This window comes from Canis lupus, chromosome 18 (genome assembly GCF_011100685.1).
Source record: "Canis lupus familiaris isolate Mischka breed German Shepherd chromosome 18, alternate assembly UU_Cfam_GSD_1.0, whole genome shotgun sequence".
NCBI lineage: Eukaryota > Metazoa > Chordata > Mammalia > Carnivora > Canidae > Canis > Canis lupus.
In genome coordinates, this window is record NC_049239.1 from 32,316,335 (window position 1) to 32,330,487 (window position 14,153).

The 14,153-nt window shown below is 51.7% G+C and overlaps 1 protein-coding gene and 1 long non-coding RNA gene across 2 annotated transcripts in view; one reads left to right on the forward strand and one right to left on the reverse strand.

The window, feature by feature from the left end:
* Positions 1-14,153, reverse strand: part of LDLRAD3 (low density lipoprotein receptor class A domain containing 3) — a 233,095-nt gene that overhangs the window by 14,387 nt on the left and 204,555 nt on the right. The window lies entirely within an intron of this gene.
* Positions 1,577-5,801, forward strand: LOC111090936. Its single transcript, XR_005373349.1, has 2 exons — positions 1,577-4,362; positions 5,167-5,801. It is a non-coding gene; the product is annotated as an uncharacterized LOC111090936 (long non-coding RNA).

The window sequence follows — 14,153 nt, forward strand, 5'->3', positions numbered from 1 at the left end:
GGTCCTCCTACCACAGGCCCCTGCGTCCTCCACGTGAGACTAAACACCAATGTGCCAAGTGCTTCGTGGCCAGGAGCTCAGCCTCACGGGTGGGAACGTCTCAGAGACGTCAGGTCGTGATTCCCGGGTCACACAGCCAGAAAGTGACAGAGCTGCAACCTGAGCCCTGGCGTGTCTGACCAACACCCAGAGATTCACGAGGTGTAAGCTGTGCCAGCCCAGGACTGTAGAGGATGGGCCAGGGGTTTGGTACAAAAACAGGGCCCCATCCTTCCAGAACCTCCCCTGTCATCAATTAGACGGGGGCAACGTCACCCCTTCCCAGAGTCACCCAGTCCCCCCCGCCCCAGCACAGGGCTGGGCGCCTGCAGCCAGAGCACACGGGCTCCTCTCCCGAGGTGGCCTGGGGACCCGGGACTTGCCCGGGCTCTGCGCCGCTCACTGCCCCGCACCTTCCACTTCCCAGGGGCGCCTTCCGCTTGGCTTCCCTTCCTCCCACCGCCCTCCCAGCCCCGGGGCCACCCCGGCCCAGAGCAGGATCCATCCAGAGCTTTCCTGGGTGCCCGCGGGGCTGCCTCTCACCCCAGCCCTTCCTGCTCACGCGGGGAGCGGGCAGCTGCAGGATGTGGGGGACGGGAGATGCGGGGGAGCCGGGCCCAAGCACGCTGCGGCCTGCGGCGCAGAGCCGGTGTTCGGGCTCAGGCTGGCTTGAGCCCCAGTTCTGCCAGAGACCATGAGGGACTCGGGGCGGCGGGTGGCAGCTACGAAGTATGTCTGTAAACCAGGGGGAACCCCGCCCCCGGCGCAGAATCCTCACCCACACCAAGGGCCATCGTGGGAGACGGGAGCCAAGGGGGCCGACGCTGAGCTTGCTCTTGACTTCCTGGCACCTGTGAGTCTGGTCCCCTCGCACGCAGTTACAAAGGGCTTCACGAGTGCTGGCCAGTGGGGGGGATGCCACGGGTGGGGGGAGGGGATGCTCCACCCGGAGGAGACAGGAAGGAGACCGTGGGATTTTAGGTTTTAGGGACACAGAGGCTGTGGCCTTGTAAGGAAGGATGGGAACTGACACCCCTGGTGGCCTAGCGGTTAGGACTCCACGGCTCTCTCCGAGGAGGAGGAAAGCCTGGCTGAGAGCACATTCATTGATATCCACTTATTCGGCCTACACTGAGGGTTGGCCGTGTGCTCAGTGCTGGGGACTCCAGAACCCAAACAGCCAACCCTGGGGGAGCTCACTGCATGGAGAGACCCTGGGATCCCCATCTCTCAGGCATCCTCAGATTACCTCTACTGCCTAGGGCCCATTCTCTCTAGCACAGAAGCTTCCAGAAACGGTCATTGTAAACCAAAAGCATCCCCTACGCACTCTGACTTTCTTGTTTACCCATCTCGTGGGGGCCACAGCACCTTGACAGGTCCCTATTCCAAGCATGCCTCGTGTCCCCACTGAACTGAAAAAGTTTAATTTAAACGGCAGACCGGCAAATGGCTGAGTCACAAGAGAACCATGGAAACCCCACTGTACCATTGCCATGGCAACTCAAGTTTCTAAAATTAACTAGAAGAAGGGTGATGGGAAAATCCACACCGCCCGCCGGCCCCACATCGGGTGGACCACAGCAGGAGCTGTCCTGGCCGGAGCCCGAAACCAGGGGACGGGGCCCATCTGCCAGGAGGGAGGGAGCTAGGGACGTGAGGACCGTCCAGAGGCGGGAGACGAGCACCCGAAGATCAGATGGAAAATGAGAGGGAGGGGAGGGGAGTCCGACATGAGAGTTTGTAAAACTGAGGACAGAAGGAAGTGGACGTCTTCGAGGAAATTCTCCGCTGCTCTGATGGATTCCAAGAGACCAAGGGGGTCCTGTCTTGATCCTCCGTGTCTCTCACTCACGCCTTCTCCTAGGCAGAGGGCAGGGAAGCAGCCCTGAAAGGCCCTGCCTCTTTGGCAGGTGTCCTGAGACAGCCAGCTGCCGCCGGCGGCCCTTGATTCACAAGCTGCTCCTGGCCAAGGCGGGCGTGTTGGCTCGGAGGAAACCGCCTGTGATCCCAGAGCTCTCTGAAGCCTGCTAGGAACTGCCGCTCGCCCCCAGAGCTTGATCTCGGCCTCTGATGCGGAAGGTGCCAGTGAGAAGCCGGGGAGCTCGGTGTTCAACGGCCTCTGCTAAGAAATAGGCACAGGGCAGTTACAGAACTGGCTGGAGAATAAGGAACTTAATTGGCTGTTTAAGGCTGAAAACGGTTTTTTTTTTTTTTTTAAATTAGGAGCTTAGATTGCTACCCAAACTCAGTGATGAGGATAATTGGAGTGAGGGCCTGGGTGGCCTTTTGAGGACTCCGTTCAATTGTCACGGCTAGCAAAAATGTCAGCAGAAGAGCACAGTGCAAGGAAGGCGGGGCGGCGGGGGACAGTCCTTTGGTGCCTCCTCTACTGACGACCACAGAGAGCAAAAGCTGCCTGCGCCAGCAGGCGGGTGCGGGAGCCTTGGTGATGAGTCAGGAACCGGGATCGCTGTTCTCATCGTCCTAACCGTCAAGGGGGAGACTCCGGGGCACTCGGCCTCCTGTGTGCACAGTGGCTTCAGGCAACCTGGGCTCCCCCATTTGGCCCCGAGGCTGCTCCTGCCCGCCAGTGCCCACCAGTGCCCATCAGCGCTCGCCAGTGCCCGCCAGTGCTTGTGTCCAGCAGAAGCACAGGCCTCCTGGCGTCTGCTGAATGGGGCCGGCTGCACAGAATCGCCCTTCCTACTGTTTACTGTGTCTCTTCGCCCGGAGTGTTTGGCGGGAGCTGCAAAATCCATGCTTAGCAGAGATTCTTAGGACTCGGCGGTCAGCTGGGTTCTGGTCTAAGAAGGCTCGGTGAACTCCAGTACCCGGGTCGGCGGAGCCTGCAGCGTCAGCAGCCCCAGCCGAGTCCTGCCACGCTAGCTCCAGTCTGGGAGGTCGCGCACTCCTACACAAATAGCACTGCAGGGAGAGGCTGACCTGAAAAGCCAGGGAGACGGGGAGCCGACCTCGGGCACGCCACTGTTGCTGCAAACCAATCTCATTAGTGGCCGCTGAGGAAACAACCATCGGGTATCCAATACGATCCCCCAAGGGCCCCCCCAGCCTCCCTGGAGCTGGATGTCCCGGCGGGTTCCTGCCAAGTCCGGTGCCAGATGCTGGGACAAGTTACCGTGGATCCCCACATGAACTTCCGAGTGGCCTCCCAAGGTCCAACCCTACTCTACTCGCTCCCCTCCATTCTCCACGCTGCGTTCAGCGAGCTTTTGAGGAAGCACATAAGACGGCTGCTTTGCACTCGAAATCCGACTTTCTAACGATGGCCTAGGGAGGCCTCTCTGATCTGGCCCTTGACTCTTCTACAGCCTGACTGGAGCCCCTTGCCTTCCAGCACCCCATGCTCTCGCTCGGGCATCAGCGAAGGCTGGCCTGCTGGCTGTTCTTACAAATCACGGGCTCCTGCAACGCAGCCACGGCCGTTCTTTTACGCAGAGTCTCCGTCTGCTCTTGTGCTACTGTGGCTGACGAGAGGCTCTAGGGCACACGGAGCCCCAAATACTGACCGTCTGGCCCCCACGGGTCTAATCTTGATTCCTTGAGCAGACCGACAGGTAACGAGCCGTGAGCTGAGAGGTATACCGGCCGCTTTTACCCAGGGTTCAGTCTCTTTTGGAATATGCAAAAGGTAGTGACTGTGAGAAGGTGCTAGAACTGCACAGGAAGTTAACCAAGAAATCAGGAACCTTCCTGCAAGGCCTCCCCGAGCTCTTGCTTTTTGTGGCCTGTGGAAGCCAGTGACTGAGATTTCCCATTGGCAGTGGCAGACGTGGTGTCAATCTAGGATACGAAATACCTGAATGGTCAGGTCGGCTGCTCTCTGGGGCCGCCACCGCCCTGTGCAGCTGGCCAATCCCGGCTGACCCTGCAATCCTGTCTCCTGAGCCGTGCTGGGCCGTCGCACAGTTACGCTTCCTGAAATGAAGGCCTGGTGGAGGTTTTACTGTTCCCCAAGATAAGGCGAGGGAGGATCCATTCTAACACCTAGAGGGCCTCCTGGGCACCAGGTCAAGGCACCTGGCTGTTCCAGAAGACAGGAGTAACTGCAGGGTTTGAGGCCGTGGAGGATTCAAAGTTACTTGCTGGATTCTTTAAAGAGGAAAGAATCACCAAGTTCCCCCAAGGCCACTTTCAAATCCATGTATCCCTGTCAAAAGCTCTCCAGACACCGAACACAGGTCAGAGAGCTCAGGCAAGCATTTTTAAACCCTAATGGGGCTGTGTTAAAACCAGCCAGGGAAGAAGTCAAAGCCTTCTGGAGCTGAGAGAAGAGCCAAGCTGGCCTCCTCGGGGAGAGAAGTAAGAGGACGTGACGTGATCAATCCCATGGACGTGATCAATCCCACGGCGGGCCAACGGCGGGGCGACTTGCTTATTCGTTAACCCTTTACTGAGCATCCACTGGGGCACAGCCAGGGTGCTAGGGGATCCTGGGTCACCACGATGGGCTTAGGGTTCCCAGAGAATGGATAGGGCGCCTACAGAACCTCAGAGCTCCCACGGCCGCTTAGATTATTTTTTTAATGTATTTTTTGAATAGGCAATTGATGCCTGGTTCAAAACTCAGAAGGTCAGAAAGGATCTGCAGAGAAAAATACAACTGTTTCCTTATCGGTCTCTCAGCCACCAGAGTCCCCTCCCCAGAGGCAACCACTGGTACCATTTTATTTTCATGTGAGCTTCCAGAACTAGTCGAGGCATATATTAGCAAATACCTAGTACTTTCAGCACATGTCTTAAATATCTATTAATTTTAGTTAATTTTTTTTAACCTCATGAACCACACCAATCTTTTAAAAACCAAATATCATTTCGTCTATTTAATAAATACCCATACAGCACTGCGATAGGCCAGGCTCTCCTTTAAAAAAACAAAACAAAACAAAAAAAACTTCTAATTTTGAGGTAGGTTCAGATTTACAGGCGAGTTTCAGAAATGGTACAGAGAGCCACACCCAGCTTTCCCCAACGTGACCACAGAGTGACGGTCCAAACGAAGAGGTCCCCCTATTTAGAACGATTATATTCACTACGTTCCAGGATTTTCTCAGACTTCCCCAGTTCTCCACTAATGTTCTCCTTCTGTCCTACCACCCAATCCAGGAGCCTGCAGAGCATCTGTGTCTTCTCAGCTAGGACAGCTTGGTCTTCCTTGACCTTGACACTTGGGAAGAGACCGAGCAGTTATTCTGGAGACTGTCCCTCCGTGTGGGCTTTTCTGATGTAGCTTCACGATCAAAGAGAAGACGTGAAGGCATGTTCCCGGGAAGATTGTCGCCGAGGTGCTGCGTCCTGTTCAGTGTGTCCCACCAGAGGATGGCTGCGGCGCGCCCACGGCTGGTGTTCACCACGGTCATCTGGTCAACCGAAGGTGCCACCTGGCGACAATCTTCACCGTCCAGTCTCAGCTTTTCCTTTTGGAGTTCATACCATCTTGGAGGAGAGCCTTTGAGACGATGCGACGATCCTGTCCTTGCTTAGACTTCAGACGTCCCCCCAGCACTGGTATTCATCAGAGATCTTGTCCACAGCGATGACGACAGTCCTGTTCTCATGGTGCTTCTCAGGTTCCCTCATACCTTCTCCATTCACCACCTGGAATTTGTCTGTAAGGACGATCCGCCCCTGCCTCCCATTTATTTATTTATTTGGTTATTTATTTATGTCAGAGAGACTCATGAATATTTATTTTACTCCCCAAGCTATGATCCAATACTATTATTATTTGATTTGTGACATAGGTTGTGTCCACTTTTGGCTATGGGGAGCGTTTCCAGGCTGGCGCAGCTCCTGCCACTGCTCAACGCACCTCCATGATTCTGTATGTTTACTTGTTTACTTTCTGGCATCAAAATACTTCAGACTCTGGTATTTCCTGGCCTTGGACCTGGAATCAACTCTAAAACTCTCCACTAGTAGTAGCTGCGTGGTGTGTTACCTGAAGAGACGTGCCACTGGTTACTTAACCAGAACTTACGACAGGCACTTAGGGTCTCCTTCCAATCTTTTCCTATTATCATCTTTTACAACCAAAAAAATCCTCGTGGATGGGTCAGGTTGCAGTTCAGTCACTGTTAAACTAAAACCCAAAGTCTTTAAAAGGCCTCGGAGGCCCTCTCTGACCTCAGGTCCTGTCACTTCCCCCCTTCCCACCCAATGTGGTGGGCAACCCTGAAGATGGCCCCTTTGATTCTTTACCCCTGTGGGGACCCTTTCCTGTGAGGTGGGCCAGACTTATTTTCTCACCTCTAACAGAATATGGGAGAGATTACAAGCTGTCACTTCCAATACCAGGCTCTAGAAAGCCTGTGGCTTGTTTTGTCTTGAGTGCTTGCTTGTTCTCTCTCCCTCCCTCGCCTGCTCTGAGGGCCCGGGTGAGAGCTGTGCTGCAGGGAAGTCCACCTGACAGGGACCTGAGGAAGGCCTCCACCTGCCAGCCGGCAAGGAGCTGAGGCCCTCTTCCCAGCAGCCCACTAGGAACCAAATCCTGCCAAGAGAGTAAGCTTGGCTGCTGACCCTCCCTGCGTTGAGCCTTCAGATGGGACCACAGTGTCAGCTGAGAGCATCACTGTGCGCTCTAAAGGGACATGGAGCAAGAGCTACTTGTGTCCAAAGGGTAAAGTCAACTCGTGCCTTAGGAGAGCTGAAAGCAGAGGGCAGTCCCACTAGTCACACGGCTCTATGGGTAAAGGGTTCTAGATGCCCTTCCTTCTTAGGACCGTCGCTCTCTTGGCCTACGATGTCCTTCCCAACATGACCTCCTGTCCACATCACTGGCCTTCAAGACTCAGATGGCCACTATTTTCTCCCTGACTTCTCGCCCACCCCCCAGCCCTCCAACCAGAAATAACTTCTCTGTGACAACCTCCCACGGCCCCTCACCTGATCCACCTTGTGGCACTTATTCCCCGCCTTGCTACAGAGTTACTGGTACAGCCAGCTTCCTACAAAGAAAACCCTACATCTCTCAAGTGTTGGATTCCCATTTCAGTCATGTTGATAAAGTGTTCCTCTCGCTTCCAAGCACTAAGTTCAGGCTTACATACCTCTATCAGGTGCTTCATAATATCCGTAGAACCAGTAAGTGATAATAAGCCTTAAATTATGGGTTTACAATCCACTTACAGTCACAATGCTCACCACACACAGTATTAGCCATTATAAGCATTATTATCACCGCTCAGTATTTCATAAAGAATGTTCTCTTTTCTCACAAGGATTTAGTTCTCTGGATTCCCCATGGTTTTCCTCCTCCAATCTCAGAACTTTCAAGTTGAAAGGAAGTAAGAGATAATTCCTGGGCATAAGTTGAGGGCTGCGGGCTTACTTCTGCTGTTTCTATGTATCAGGTGTCCCTCTGGTGATGCCTTCGCCCGGAGCAACCAGGAGACACTGGTGTCAATACCAACCTCAAGTCCTTGGTGGAGACTCAGGGCAGAAGCTTCCAGGCAGAAGCCAACAAAATGCCTGTCAATTAATAGTCTCCTTATCATTTCTGAGAGTTTGCTGGCCACCCTATCATCCCAGCAAAGCTTTCTTGCAATAGTATCTATGTCCAATTGCACTAATTAAACACATGGATGAAGGAGATAAAGGAAAACTCAGCTAATTGTTATTTTTTTGTTGGCTCCAGAGGAGGAGAACTCATCATCAGTCATGATTACAGACTCCCCTTGTGGTCTCGACAGTACAGACTGAGGCTGGAGCTGTTCTGGAGCATCTTGTCTGATGGCAGATAAACAAACTCTTAACCCTTTCTCGCTCTGTACAAGACTGTTGAGGGAATAAGAGGGGATGTTACAGATTTTCCTGCTTCCTTTGGTTTAGCAGCTCTGAAAACCCTGAGCCCTAAGCTAAAGATGCTGTCACTTCTGGCATTTCCCCCATTACTGGTTCTCTTTGTGGATAAAAAGATGAATGCGCCCCCTGCGGAGACCAAGAAGGGACCACGGTTTTGTCACCTTACCTCACCCTAAACTCACAGGTTTTGTTCGAATTAAGAATAAGGCAAATGCAAATTGAATGAACAATTGAAGAGTGATCTTGAACCCCAGGCAGAGCTTAGAACATATAAAATCTTAGTTCCAGAGAATTCTGGCCTCCTATTAATGAAGAGGAGGAAGGAGCTGGGAGCCTGGGGTACACAGGGGCTGCTGGTGCACAGGGCCAGGTGGTCTGGCCTGGGGCTGGTAGCTCTCTGCAGACTTTTGCAGGGTAAGAGTGACATGGTGACCCAAACGGGATGCTGGTAGGAGATAGGCATGTCTAAGGGTGGGACCCGAAGGTGGGGCCTGGGCCAGTGTGGCCACTGGCTGGCTCGCTCTCCAACTCTGGGCAAACCGCTTCCTCTCTCCGTGCCACAGTTTCTCACCTCCTTCTGCCGCCTGTGACTCTGCATAAAGACTTGGCTCCGGCCTGATCTGCCTGTACGTACCTGCCCTACGTACGATGGAGGGATACCCGGGATGTTGTGATCTTCCTCTGACATGCACACTGTAAAATACTTCTGTCTCACTTCAGCGAGTCTGCCCATAAATACATTCAGCCCCAAATTGCTTTAATTAAAGAATGAGGAAATTGCTTCACTTGGCGAAAGGTTCTTCCCGGTTCCACTAATGGCAGTCTGGTAGGAGCTGTGTGTGATGGATTTTTTTTTTTTTCTTTTTTTACTAAAGCCATCGAGCTTAATGAGAACTGGATGAGGGCCATGGAATCAGCATTCGCTAGGGCCCATCCCGGCCCTTCTGGTAAGCTGTAACTGCCTGCAGAAATCACACACCATTCTAGCTAGTAACCACTGACCCTGAAGAGACGGGGCTTCAACGATCCTAAGTAGTCACTGATCAAGAGAGCTTGACCTAACAGAGAAGGGATGAGGCTGAGAGGCCTTTTGGCGGTTTTGTATTTGGAAATGGGAACCTCAGTGTTAAATAAAAACACGATCCCGTAATGACTGCAGTGAGACATGCTCTATGCTTCTCTAATCCTTTGCTCTGGAGATTCTAGAAAGTTCTTGACAAGCACCCAAATATCATCATCTCCTTTGCAACCAGGGGACATCTCCCCAGACTGCCAACACTGAGACTTTGGCTCTTGCCACCAGCAGGAAAGACTGAAGACGGCCTTTTCCTACCCAGTGAGTGGCGGCCCTTACATAATAAAAGGGGTTGGGAACATGATGCTCTGATGTCCAGTATAGACTCTAGCCTCTGGAGGCTGCCTGGCCTGCTTTTGAATCCTGGCTCTACCACCTACTGGCTTTGCAATCTTAGCAAGTGACTTAAACTCCTCAGTTTTCCTCACCTGTTGCACGGGCATAACAGCAGCCACATCCTGGGGTGTTGAGAAGGTCGGACTTGGTCTTTATAAAGCTCGTAACACAGTGGTAGGAAAACAGCCCAGGAGCTCAGGGGACATCTGTGGCCACCCCTGGAGGTACCGCCATCCTACTACCTCTGCAGTATTATTCGTCATGCCCTCCTATCAGGGCCTTGCTTCACGGGCTGAGATACCCCTGGTATGTCCATCTGCAGCAGGAGGGCAACCTCAGAAAAACAAGCAAGTGGAATAAATTCCACGTGCCGCCTCAAGTGAGGACTAGAAGGATTTCTAGCTCTTTTTTCTTTCCAGCTTGGACAAACAGGAGAGTGAATGAGTGGCACACTGCACAGGTCATAGGGTCGGAAAGAGCAGGGTTCAAACGTCGCTCTGCCATTAGGCAAGCGGCCATGGGCAAGTTCCTTGGTCTCAGATCTCAGTGGCTAGACAGGAAAGAGAGAATAATGCACGTCAAGAGCTTAGCATACTGAGCGGCCTGCAGTAACGGCTCAATCCAGGAGATGCTGTTCTGATCATAGGCTTGTTATAACCCAGCTCCTACATCCCGCACGATAGGAAGGGAAGCCCAACGGAGGGTGTGAGACACGGGCTGCACTTAAAACAAAGCGGCCTGTGTGCCAGGCTTAGGCTAGGCTTCCTTGCCATAGCAATGATAATCCGAGGTACTGTCCAGTCGGCCCCCTGGACAACGATGCATGCCATGCCGAGGGTCCAAGAAAACCAGAAGTCTACAGAATTAAGAGGATACCTGAGCAAGAAGACACCTGTGACTTTCTCCTCTATGTTTCTGGGAGCTATTTGTTTGGGGAGGCTTTGCTAATAGTCTGAGAGACTAAAACACAATGCAGGCTCCCTGAGCTAAGCCAGCTAAAAGTTTAATTAAATACAACTGCTTGCTGTGCGTTCCTTTCCCAAACGGCCTCATACATATTCATCAGGGTAATTATGGTAGTGAAAAAATCCACGACTAATTATTCCGTGCCCCCCATCTTTCACATGCCTAGAATTTTTGCATAATTACTGTTGAAATTAATTGCAAGTTAGTTAATTTTATACTTTGTTCTTTCAAAACTTAATTGAAAATTAATTTAAAAGATACAAAAAAAAAAAAAAAAACCCAACACCTCACACCAAAACCAAAACACAACCCAATAACCACACAACAAAACCCCCATCACCACCCATGATGGCAAACAACCTGGTTACTGAGAATTACGATGTGCATTAAAAACGTGACGTGATGACTTCTAACTCCAATGCAAGGTTGTTCGCGTCAAGCTATAATAAGAGGTCAGTCTCATAAATGTCCCTGGAGTCATACGGCTATTTTTCTACCATCTAGCAACAAAGACAAGATTTGTGGTGGGTGGGGAGGCCTGCCAATGGTCTGGCTATCTTCTGGCGATGGGCTTATCGTTCTACGTTCTAATAGTAATTACACCTCCAGCCTCAGAGGTCAGCATGTGGCTCCCATTATTGCCCCACCCAGCTTCCACCCCCAGATGTCTCTCCCGATTACCCTTTTCAGGACCCACTGCAATCCTGCACCCAGAGCACTTCACTTTCGGGCTTCACAAAACAAAATGTTTCTCTCTCCCCAGTCTGTCACCGTGCTGGGCGAGCACCAGCTCCATGACTGGCTCACTCCCATTAACCCCCGTTCCCATGATCCGTTCTGTGTGGGACCTGAAAGGAAACACTGAGTGCCCACCCTGTCCTGCATGTGGGGCTTGGGAACACACATGAGATTCACTTAACTGCAACACTTAACGCAGTGCCTGACACATCCCAGGTAACCAACCTACCAATCAATCCATAGTTACGGGGTGCCTGGGGGGCTCAGTGGTTCAACGTCTGCCTTCGGCCCAGGGCATGATCCTGGAGACCCGGGATTGAGTCCCACATTGGGCTCCCTACATGGAGCCTGCTTCTCCCTCTGCCTGTGTCTCTGCCTCTCTCTCTCTCTCCGTGTCTCTCATGAATAAGTAAATAAAATCTTAAAAAAAAAAAAATCTGTAGCTCTTGATTGATTGAATGAACCAAGAACGCTGCCGGGACGCATAAACTCATAAATAAAGAACTCCTGGCTGGCCCGTGAACGAGCATGCCCAGCCCCCCTTTCACGAGAGCAGGAAAGGTCAGTTCAGAGAGATTACGTGTGTCTCGAGGCCACATAGCCAGTAAGTAGCAAAGCTGGCATGTGTTGCCACTCCTTCCACCCCTCCACCCTCCTCTGGATGCCCTCCCTACCCTCCCGACAGTCTGGATTTTCTCTTCTACCAGCCACAGTATCTTAGTTGCATACTGTCCTTCACCCCGAGTCCCAAGACCTGTTGGTTATGGCCTGAATATCTGTGTCCCCTCCCCCAAATTCACACGTTGAAACCCTAAGCCACACGTGATGCTATCTGAGGTAGGGCCTTTGGGGGGCAATTAGGGTTGGATGAGGTCATGAGGGTGGGACTCTTCTCAGAGGATCTGCACCCTCCGAAGAAGGGGACACCAGAGAGCTTGCTCGCTCTCTCTCTCCCTGCCTGGTGAGGACCCAGCAAGAAGGTGGCCCTCTACAAGCCAGGAAGACGGTCTCAGAGGAACCAAACTGGGCTGCACTTGGACTTCGCAGCCTCTCCAACTACAAGAAATAAGCATCTGTTGTCTAAAGCACCCAGGCTATGGTATTTAGTCACAGGAGCCCGAACAGATATAGCACCATTCCACAGTTTTACTGAATGACCTTGGTCACTGACCTTGGACATTTTGGACTGATTCAAGGTGAAGCTGTGAGAGTATGAGGAAAAGAAGTGAAAACCAAGTCAAGGGACGTCTGGGTGGCTCAGCGGTTGAGCATCTGCCTTTGGCTCAAGGTGTGATCCCAGATTCTTGGGATCAAGTCCCACATCCCTGCGGGGAGCCCGCTTCTCCCTCTGCCTGTGTCTCTGCTTCTCTGTGTGTCTCTCATGAATAAATAAATAAAACCTTAAAAAAAAAAAAAGAAAGAAAACCAAATCAAGACAAGTCTTTGTGGCACAAAGGAAGCTGGACAGGGTGCTGTTAGGAGGCTGGGGCTGCCACACGCTGAGCAGCTGCCGTCACCCCACCTGGCACGGGACAGAGCCCATATATATACCCGCTAACAGGGTCCTCAGCCAGGGAGCAGACAGGTCTTCAATTGTACCGCAAAGGCAAAGAATGAATCAACCTGTCACTGGGTAGAGGAGGAGGAGAAAGAGGCGGAAAGTCAATTCACAGAGCACAAGGCCATTGATGGTTTTTTCCTTTTTTTGAATCCATGAAAATTATGTCCCTTAAAGGTGAATCCTAGTGACCTGGGCCTTCAGCCATTTCAAGAGGACTCATCCTCCAAGAGACAAATAAGGTGTGGGGGTCTCTTAGGACCCTAGGAGCAGGGGGATTCCTGAGTGGCTCAGCGGTTTAGCACCTGCCTTCAGCCCAGGGCATGGTCCTGGAGTCCCGGGATCGAGTCCCGTGTCAGGCTCCCTGCATGGACCCTGCTTCTCCCTGCTTCTCCACCTATTTCTCTGCCTCTCTCTCTCTGTGTCTCTCATGAATAAATAAAATCTTTAAAAAAAAAAAAAAAAAAAAAAAGACCCTAGGAGCAAATTCCCCAAGAGGAATTCTTTAGAATTCAGGATCCCCAAAAGAAGAGGTACTTTAAGAAAGAAGGTAGGTGATAGGCACGTGGATAAATTTTTCCTCCACATGTTAAACAGCTGGTTGGGAACCCAAGTTATGTTTTCAGAAGTAGCCATGAAGTTTCCGGGTACCATGTGCACATCAGACTACACTGCGGGGAGTATGGAGATTCTCAGCAGGTCCTGTGAAGCAGCCGTGCAGAGACGGAAGCTCGGTGTCAGGGTGACAATGGTTGTCAGGTGGATGCCATGCAGGGCTGGCTCTTGCAGAACCATCCTGCCTTGTGGGAAGGAAAGGGAGGGCTGGGGCGGGGAGGTAAGCAGGTGGGTCACCATCTGGAAGGTCCCGAGGGGCTCTCAGCCATCAGGAAGTCAGTCCCCACGGCTGACACAGTAAGGTGTCTGTGGTATGGTGGCTTAGTGAAAGAAGGCACTTTAGGGGAAAACATGTATTTTTTTTAAGAGCGGGATGTCACTTTGGGGGATGAGGAAATATGCATGCTGTGTGTGTGTTTTTATTCATTCATAAAAAAAAGATACAGAAGGCTGCGAAGTAAAATGTTAATAGTGGTTATCGTTGGATGGATGAATTATCAGTGGCTTTTTGGTGTTTTCTGAGTTCTTTTTTTTTTTTTTTAAGATTTTATTTATTTATTCATGAGAGACACAGAGAAAGAGGCAGAGACACAGGCAGACACAGGCAGGGAAGCAGGCTCCCTGATGGGAACCCGATGGGAGACTCGATCCCGGGACTCTAGGATCACGCCCTGAGCCGAAGGCAGATGCTCAACCGTTGAGCCACCCAGGCGTTCCTCTGAATTATTTTGTAATGAATTAATGTTTTGCCTCCCTTTGATCTCAGGGCAATCATCCCCTCCTCAGGGAAGCCCTTGACAACCTTCCTGATCAGGACAGGTCTCCTCATTTGTGTTCCCTGGAAAGAGTTAGCTCTCCGTCATCATGGCACAAACCACAGTCACAGTTTTACTATGATCTTGTATGTAGTGTGTGCCTCCCCCAGGAAACCCTGTGCTCCATAAAGACAGGGACCACAGTGGCTTTTGTTTCATTCTTGTGGACATTTTTGTTCCCAGCATC